Source organism: Phyllobates terribilis, unplaced genomic scaffold, assembly GCF_046119375.1.
Source record: "Phyllobates terribilis strain yellow unplaced genomic scaffold, ASM4611937v1 Scaffold_1__5_contigs__length_1240528914, whole genome shotgun sequence".
NCBI classification, from domain to species: domain Eukaryota; kingdom Metazoa; phylum Chordata; class Amphibia; order Anura; family Dendrobatidae; genus Phyllobates; species Phyllobates terribilis.
Genome location: NW_027362761.1, coordinates 727,045,924 through 727,055,486, shown reverse-complemented (window position 1 = coordinate 727,055,486; position 9,563 = coordinate 727,045,924).

The window sequence follows — 9,563 nt, the reverse complement described above, 5'->3', positions numbered from 1 at the left end:
AAATGAGATCCTCAGACCCCTTGTGAGACCATATGCTGGTGCGGTTGGCCCTGGGTTCCTCCTAATGGAGAACAATGCCAGACCTCATGTGGCTGGAGAGTGTCAGCAGGTCCTGCAAGATGAAGGCATTGAAGGTATGGACTGGCCCTCCCGTTCCCCAGACCTGAATCCGATTGAGCACATCTGGGACATCATGTCTCACTCCATCCACCAACGTCACGTTGCACCACAGACTGTCCAGGAGTTGGTGGATGCTTTAGTCCAGGTCTGGGAGGAGATCCCACAGGAGACCATCCGCAACCTCATCCGGAGCATGCCCAGGCATTGTAGGGAGGTCATACAGGCACTTGGAGGCCACACACAATACTGAGCCTCATTTTGACTGGTTTTAAGGACATTACATCAAAGTTGGATCAGCCTGTAGTGTGTTTTTCCACTTTAATTTTGGGGGTGACTCCAAATCCAGGCCTCCATTGGTTAATAAATTTGATTTCCATTGAAGATTTTTGGGTGATTTTGTTGTCAGCACATTCAACTTTGTACAGAACAAAGTATTCAATGAGAATATTTCATTCATTTAGATCTAGTATGTGTTATTTGAGTGTTCCCTTTATTTTTTTGAGCAGTGTATATGTGTATATATATATATATATATATATATATATATATATATATATATATATATACACATACATACAGCACAGCGGCTTATCTCTCCTTCCATACAAAAGGATTGGCTATTGAATTCCAATGGCCAGATCCTTCTTTCTCCATACCTCATCTGTCAGGGACAGTCGGGAGACTCCCATACACATTAGATCATTTGGATTTTTATTTAATGCGTATGGGGGCCTTTATCATGGAAAGTAAAATGAGAAATCTTTTGCCCTATTATCTGGGAATAATTTGCTCCAAAAGATGCTGATAATGTGGTTATTTGGTCTTTGATAATTAATGGTCTGAGATTGTTTTTAAAATCTATAGTAAAGAATCTCCAAAATATAGAAGAAAAGGAACAGGTAAATTATCATTTGTACATCAGTCATAGAATCATAGAATGGTAGAGTTGGAGGGACCTCCTGGGTCATCTGGTCCAACCCCCTGCTCAAAGCAGGATTCACTAAATCATCTCAGACAGATGTCTGTCCAGCCTCTGTTTGAAGACGTCCATTGAAGGGGAACTCACCACCTCTCGTGGCAGCCTGTTCCACGCATTAATCACCCTAACTGTCAAAAAGTTTTTTCTAATATCTAATCTGTGTCTCCTCCCATTTAGTTTCATCCCATTGCTTCTAGTCTTTCCTTGTGCAAATGAGAATAAAGATGATCCTTCTACAATGTGACAGCCCTTGACATATTTGTAGACAGCTATTAAGTCTCCTCTCAGTCTTCTTTTTTGCAAGCTAAACATTCCCAAATCCTGCAACCGTTCCTCATAGGACATAGTTTGAAGACCAGTCACCATTCTGGTCGCTCTTCTCTGAACTTGCTCCAGTTTGTCTATGTCTTTTTTTAAATGTGGTGCCCAAAACTGTACACAGTATTCCAGATGAGGTCTGACCAAAGAGGAGTAAAGACCAATAATGACTTCACGTGATCTAGACTGTATGCTTCTGTTAATACATCCCAGAATTGTATTTGCCTTTTTTGCTGCTGCATCACACTGTTGACTCATGTTCAGTCTATGATCTATTAGTATACCTAAGTCTTTTTCACATGTACTGTTGCTTAGCTTTATTCCTCCCATTCTGTATATGCTTTTTTCATTTTTATTGCCCAGATGTAGTACTTTGCATTTTTCCCTGTTAAAAACCATTCTGTTGTTTGCTGCCCACTGCTCCAGTTTATTTAGGTCTTTTTGAATCCTCTCTCTCTCTTCTCTAGTATTAGCTATCCCTCCTAGCTTTGTGTCATCAGCAAATTTAATCAGTTTACCCTCAATTCCTTCATCTAAATCATTGATAAAGATGTTGAACAATACAGGTCCCAGGACGGATCCCTGTGGTACCCCACTTGAGACATTCATCCAGCTGGATGTGAAGCCATTTACAACCACCCTTTGAGTCCGATCACTAAGCCAGTTATGAATCCACCTAACAGTTGCCTGGTCCATTGCATACTTGGTCATTTTTTCAATAAGGATGGTGTGAGATACTTTGTCAAATGCTTTGCTGAAGTCAAGATATACTATATCTACAGCATTTCCCTGATCCACCCAGTCAGTGATTCTGTCATAGAAGGAAATTAAGTTAGTCTGACATGACTTGTTAGTTACAAACCCATGCTGACTCTGGTTAATCACTTCATTCTTATCCATGTACTTACATACATGTTGTTTAATAATTTGTTCAAAGATCTTTCCTGGTATAGAAGTCAGACTCACCGGCCTATAGTTCCCTGGGTCCACCTTCTTCCCCTTTTTGAAGATAGGAACAACATTTGCTCTTCTCCAGTCTTCTGGGACTTCTCCTGTTCTCCAAGAATTTTCAAAGATTATGGAGAGTGGTTCTAAAATTTCTTCTACGATCTCCTTCAGTACTCTGGGGTGTAATTCATCTGGACCTGGAGACTTGAACTCATTTATGTTAGCTAAATATTCCCTCACAATCTTTCTGTTTACAGATAACTTGGATTCTTCTATTCCTTTGAAAGGACAGTGAAGATCAGTTGATGTTACATTTTCTTTCTGAGAGAAAACAGATGCAAAATAGGAATTAAAAAGTTCGGCCTTCTCAACATCCTCTCTTACCATTTCTCCATTTTCATCCTGTAAAAATCCTATAGCATCTTTGACTTTTCTTTTACTTTTGACATACCCCCAAAATTCTTTTTTATTGCTTTTGACATATCTTGCAAGCCTTAATTCATTGTCAGCTTTAGCTAACCTGATACGTGCCCTACAGGATCTGCAGACTGCATTATAATCTTCTTTAGATATGCCTCCCTCTTTCCATTTAATAAACATTTCTTTCTTTCTTTTTAGCATGTGTTTAAGTTCTGTGTTCATCCATCCTGGTTTCCTTAAATGCTTCCCATTCTTCCTACTTTTCGGGATTGTTAACGATTGTGCTTTGAGAATCTCATTTTTAAAAATTTCCCATCCTTCCTGGACATTTTTGTCCTTAAGGACATCCAGCCATTGGATCCCTCCTATTCTCTTTCTGAGTCTCTTAAAATCTGCCTTTCTAAAATCTAACCTTGAAGTTTGAGTCTTCACATATCTTCCTCCTCTAGTTATCCAAAATTCTATAATAGCATGATCGCTGCCTCCTAGGGTCCCAGCCACCTTTACCTCCTCAACCATTTCCTCCCTGTTTATAAGGATTAGATCCAAAGTAGCAGATCCCCTTGTTTTCTCCCCTACCTTTTGGAAGATAAAGTTGTCAGCAAGAGAGGATAAGAATTTGCTTGACCTGTTAGTTTTACTTGAGAGAGATTCCCAACAAATGTCTGGATAGTTGAAATCTCCCATGACCACTACGTCATATTTTTTGGAGAACTTGGTCATTTGATACATAAAGAGTTCATCCATATCTTCAGCTTGCCCAGGTGGCCTGTAGTAAATGCCTACAATGGTGTCCTTTCCGTTGTTCTCTCCTTTTATTCTTACCCAAACAGTTTCCACAGAACTCCCAGTCTCTGAAGCTTCAATCTCTGTGCAGATATACGCTTTTCTAACATACAATGCGACACCTCCTCCTCGTTTATCAAGTCTGTTTCTTGCAAGTAAGTTGTATCCTTTTAGCCTTTTATTCCAATCATGTGTATCGTCCCGCCAAGTTTCAGTGATTCCAATGACATCATATTTCTTTTCCTGCATTAGTAGTTCCAATTCTCCTTGTTTGTTGCCCATGCTTTGTGCATTTGTATAAAAACATTTTAGTTTGTGATTGGTTTCTCTTCCTCCCATATTTTTATTATTTAAATTGTTTTGTCTTTGTTCTTCCTTTCCACTTCCAGTAGCAGAGATCTCAATAGTATTTGTCAGCTGTATGGCTTTTTCTGGCCTTTTGCTTCCCTTCCCACATTGTTCTAGTTTAAAGCTCTCCTGATGAGTGTAGCAAGGCGACTTCCAAATACATGTTTTCCAGTCTTCGTAAGGTGCACCCCATCTCTAGCAAGTAGTCCATCGTATAGGTAATTCATTCCGTGATCCAGAAATCCAAATCCTTGTTGACGGCACCATCGACGTAGCCAGTTGTTCACCTGTAGAATCTTATTCCACCTCATTGTTCCATGGCCATCCACTGGGAGGATGGATGAGAAGACCACCTGCGCTCCCAATTCTTTCACTTTCTTGCCTAAGTCTTCAAAGTCACTGCAGATGGTTTCCAGGTCCTTTCTTGCGGTGTCATTTGTCCCCACATGTATTAGCAGGAATGGGTAGTGATCTGTAGGTCTGAAGAGTCTTGATATCCTGTCAGACACATCTTTAATTTTTGCTCCTGGAAGACAGCACATTTCTCTTGAGGTTATGTCTGGTCTGCAGATAGCGACCTCTGTTCCTCTTAACAGTGAATCCCCCATGACCACCACTCTCCGTTTTTTCTTCACAACATTTCTTCTTTCTCCATCCAGGAGGATTCTGAGGGCTTACAAGGTTATTCATTGCTGGCAAAGTCTTATTTTGCTGTATTTCTTCATGGTTCTCCTGCGTGAGAGCCTGGTACTGGTTCCTGAGCAGTATGGGTGCTGACTGCCTCTCGATCCTCCTGCTTCTGTGGGTCACATGCTTCCATTCCTCTGTTTCCTCAGGTGCAGTTCGAATTTCTTCTCTTTCTGAATCATGAAGAGATAATTCTGCTCTGTCTAAGAACTCTTCACCTTCCTTAATGATTTTCAAGGTAGTTAACCTCTCTTCTAGATTTCGCAACTTTTCCTCCAACAGGGACACAAGCTTGCATTTCTGGCATGTGAAGTTTGGCTTTTCCAATGGCAAGTCTGTGAACATGTAGCAGGATATGCAGCTCACCAAATGGCTCCTGGACTCTTCCATGTTCTTACTGTTAATGTTCTGAAAACAGTGAAAAAAGCTGTTTTCAACAGAGATCCCTTTTTTTTTTATAAAACTGCTTAAGATGTTAGGTATCGCCATACACTTTAGATAGCATGTGGTATTAATCTACTTATCATATTTATTTTCTAACATCTTTATACGCTTTGATTTTTTAGGAGTATTTTTAACACATTTTAACATCTTTGAATAATATTAACCCCTTTATGATCTTGGACGTACAGGTACATCCAAGGTCACATCCCCCTCTTTGGCGCGGGCTGAGGCGCTGAGCCTGCACCTTTTCGGGCACGATAGCTGATCTGATCAGCTGTCATGTACCCTTAACAGCCGCGGGTGGAATCGCGATCCACCCGTGGCAGTTAACATGTTAAATGCCGCTGTCAAACTTCGACAGTGGCATTTAACATGCGCGCGGCGTTCAAAGCAGATGAGCACTTTTGTTACGCATAGCAGGGCTGAAGCCCTACTATGTGTAGCACAGGCGATCAGATGATCGCAGTTTCTAGCCTCTCATGGAGACTGTTGAAGCAAGTGAAAAGTAAAAAAAAAAAAAAAAAATGTTTTTGAAAATATAAAAGTTCATATCACCCTCCCTTTTGCCCCATTCAAAATAAAAAAAATTAAAGTCAATTAAAAATACATGTTTGGTATCGCCGCGTTCAGAATTGCCCAATCAATACAAAAAAAGAATTCATTTGATTGGTAAACGTAACGAGAAAAAAAATCAAAACAGCAGAATTAATTTTTTTTGGTCGCGGCAACATTGCAATAAAACGCAATAACAGGCGATCAAAACATTGTATCTACCCCAAAATGGTATAAAAAAATGTCAGCTCAGCGCAAAAAATAAGCTCTCACCCAGTCCCAGATCCCGAAAAATGGAGACGCTACGGGTCTCGGGAAATGGCGCCATTTTTTTTTTTTTTTTTTTTGTGACAAACTTTGGATTTTTTTTTTCACCACTTAAATGAAAAAGAACCTATACATGTTTGGTATCTACAAACTCAAAATGACCCGGAGAATCATAATGGCAGGTCAGATTTGGAATTTATTGAACATGGTAAAAAAAAAAAACAACACAATTGTGGAATTGCACTTTATTTTTGCAATTTCACTGCACTTGGATTTTTTTTCCCGCTTTCCAGTACACGATATGGAAAAAAACAATGGTGTCGTTCAAAAGTATAACTGGTCCCGCAAAGAATAATCCCTCACGTGGCCATATTGACGGAAAAATAAAAAAGTTATGAGTCTGAGTAGAAGGGGAGCAAAAAACTAAAACGCAAAAATCCAAGGTGATGAAGAGGTTAATATCATATTAGGGAGTTAATAAGAATTTATCTTACTGAAGGGTATTGTGACTCTGAGTCACTACTCACAGGCAAGCCATGAGACAGGGTAGTCAGGAGGTCCGATGTCAGATTCCAGGAGGGCTCGTAGTATATAGCGGTAAGACAAGTGCGTGGTCAGATAACAGTCCGGGGTCAAAAACTAGGTGCGTACGTCAAGACAAGGAAGTACTACAAACGGATAGTCAGAAGCCAAGTCCAGGGTCACATATCTGAAGTCAGAGAGCGTCAAAAGCAGAAGGGATAATCCTCATGAATAGTCACAACAAAATCAAGAAGCCAGACACAGAGTAAGAACACACACGTAACTAGGCTAAGCTACAACTGACAATGTGCTGCTCACTGCAAGCCAGCTAAAAAGCTTGCAAATCATTGAGGACAGGAGGCACCTGGGGAAACGCCCGCAGGCTAGACCAGATTGAGCAGCTGGACTGTCAATCAAAATGCTGACAGCCCAGCACGCCCCAAAATCAGATTGGATGACAGGACTGTCACTCGCAAAACTGACAGTCCAGCACACTTCAGATCCCTTAGGGCAACTGAGCTGTCACTCACAGTATCCCTAGGTCACGGTCACAGTCAGTGATAAAACCGTGAACGGTATTTATTACTTATCACTCGCAAGGATGAATGAAGCACTTTCATTCTTGATATTATTTATTTAGATCTTTATTACTTTGTCACTTTCGTAATGTTTCATAGGACGCATAGCTAGTTTAGCTTAAGGAAAGCGAAACATCTGAGTGGGCCCCTTACGAGGTAACCCTGATTACAACTACAGTGGGGCACCCTAATTGTGGGTACAGGAGAACCTCAGCAGACGACCATGGTATTACCACCATATGGTGACCATATAGCGTTAGATACAGGTGTGTAACTATCGCGGAAGAGGGCCTGCTGAAGCCAACGCCTAATTCATCTGAATGTGCCATTCAGTTGAAGTGTATTGCAGCGCAGGGACCCTCCGACTCCCTGCACTGCAATACACGCCACCGGCCAATCAGAGGCTGGCAGCAGACGTCAGTGTGCCAGTCACAAACAGCGCATGACAGTTATGGGGGGTCATTATACCAGAAAGGGGCCCAGGATGAGCGTCATTATACAAGGTAGGGATCCAGGATGGGAGTCATTATTCCAGAATGGGGTTTCAGGATGGAGGTCATTATACCAGGAAGGGGCCAAAGATGGGGGACATTATTACAGGAAGATAGAATGATGGGGATACTATTTGAGGGTTCCCCCACAGTAGCCCCCAAACTGTATAATGGCTCTAATATTAGCTCCCACACTGTATGATGGCCCCTATAGTGGTCTCTAAACTGCATAACGGCCCCCACAGTATTCCCTACAATTTATGAGGACCAGTAGCGTAGCTACCGGGAGGGGGAAATTGTGCCGCCGCCCCAGGCCCCACACTCTGAGCGGCCCACTTGGAGCTACACTACTTTTTACTTTATCTGCGTACGCAGAGCATCGATACAGTTAAACTCTCCAGCAAAGCAGGGAGACACGATCTCCCTGCGCTGCCGCTATGTGGCCTGTCAGCTGGGGGGCCCGATGCCAGTGTTGGCACCGGGCCCCATGAGTCATCGCAACTTCAACTGTGTCGGCATCCTAGATGCCGCTACAGCTGAAAGCAATGATAAGGGAAGGGGCGTCAACTGACGCTTCTGCAACCATCATTCTTCCTCGGCGTCTGTCGTCTCAGCGAAACAGGGGCAATGACGTCACTAAGTGGAGCCTGCTACGCCAAGGTTCAAAGCGCTCGCTGTACAGACCGGAGAGGAGGAGGAACAAGGAGGAGAGGGGAGTATAGTATTTTTTTTTAGAACATTGTGGTGCCTAGAATACCGTATGGAGGACTATGGGATATAGTGACGTGACGTGAACGATCCGAGACGAAGAACCAGCTCCCTGCTGTGAACGATGGGAGCCGACACCCCAGGGACAGCCAATAAATTCTCTGAATGGATCTCACTGGCAGTAAAATTGCGACGTTCGGAGGTCGCAACTCTGCCCACTCAATTTAATTGGCTAATTTCAAGTAGTACATCAAGGTCAGCTTAAATATCTGTTCACCAAGGGTGAACACATTTAATAGGGATCTATTTAGGATCCAAAAGAGCTGATTCTTTTTGGTGAGTGGAGCCAGATCACCAAAAAGAGAGGGACTGCCCATCACTAATGGGATGCATTTTACAGCATGGACTATGGGGTCCATTGTACTGTACAGTGGACTATGGGGTCCATTGTACTGTACAGTGGACTATGGGGTGCATTATACTATACAGAAGACTATGGAGTGCATTATACTATGCAGAGGACTATGGGGCGCAATATACTGTAGGGATTATGGAGTGCATTATACTATTCAAAGGACTATGGAGTGCATTATACTGTAGGGACTATGGGGTGCATTATACTATACAGAGGACTATGGGATGCATTAGACTATATGGAAGATTAGGGGGAATGCATTATACTGTATGGAGGACTATGGGGTGCATTATACTGTATACAAGCAATTATACAGTGTGAAGGTTTGTGTGGAGTCCATACAATGTGGAGGGCTGTATGAGGGCAATTATGCAGTGTGGAGAGGTGTGGGGGCCAATATACTGTATGTAGGCCCATTATACTGCATGGAGGGCTGTGTGGGGGTCACAGTTGCGGGATCATACTGTGTTGGGGTTACCATACTTTCCGGGGGAGATGAGGGGTGGGGTACAGTAGGTTCATCATACTATGCAAGTGGAAGAATTCACTGTGAGGGTATTTTACAGTGTTTTTGGGGCACTTTTGTAGACATCATACTTTATGAGTGCAATGAAAGGGGAGTCTAGGGCTCCAGTAGGAGGAAAAGTAGAGAGCACACAGTAGGTGCAGTAATAGAGACACATAAGGGAGCAGCGGCTCAGTATTGGGATGTCAGCAGGATGAGGAGCTTGTGCAGGTCGGGAATAGTGAGAAGTCAGATGTGTCTCTGTTGTAATCTCTGCAGACGAGTCCTGGCTGGAAGAAGTTGTTGGGTCGGTCTGCGTCAGATGGAAAAGTGAACGACTCCATCAGAAAGAACGTCAGCTGTAAGTCACCATCTATAAGACTACTGTAATCTTATATGTTCTGCTCTTTGTATAGAGATCATTTTCCAATAACAGAGCGGTCATCTGCTGAGGTTCTCCTATGTCCATTATTAG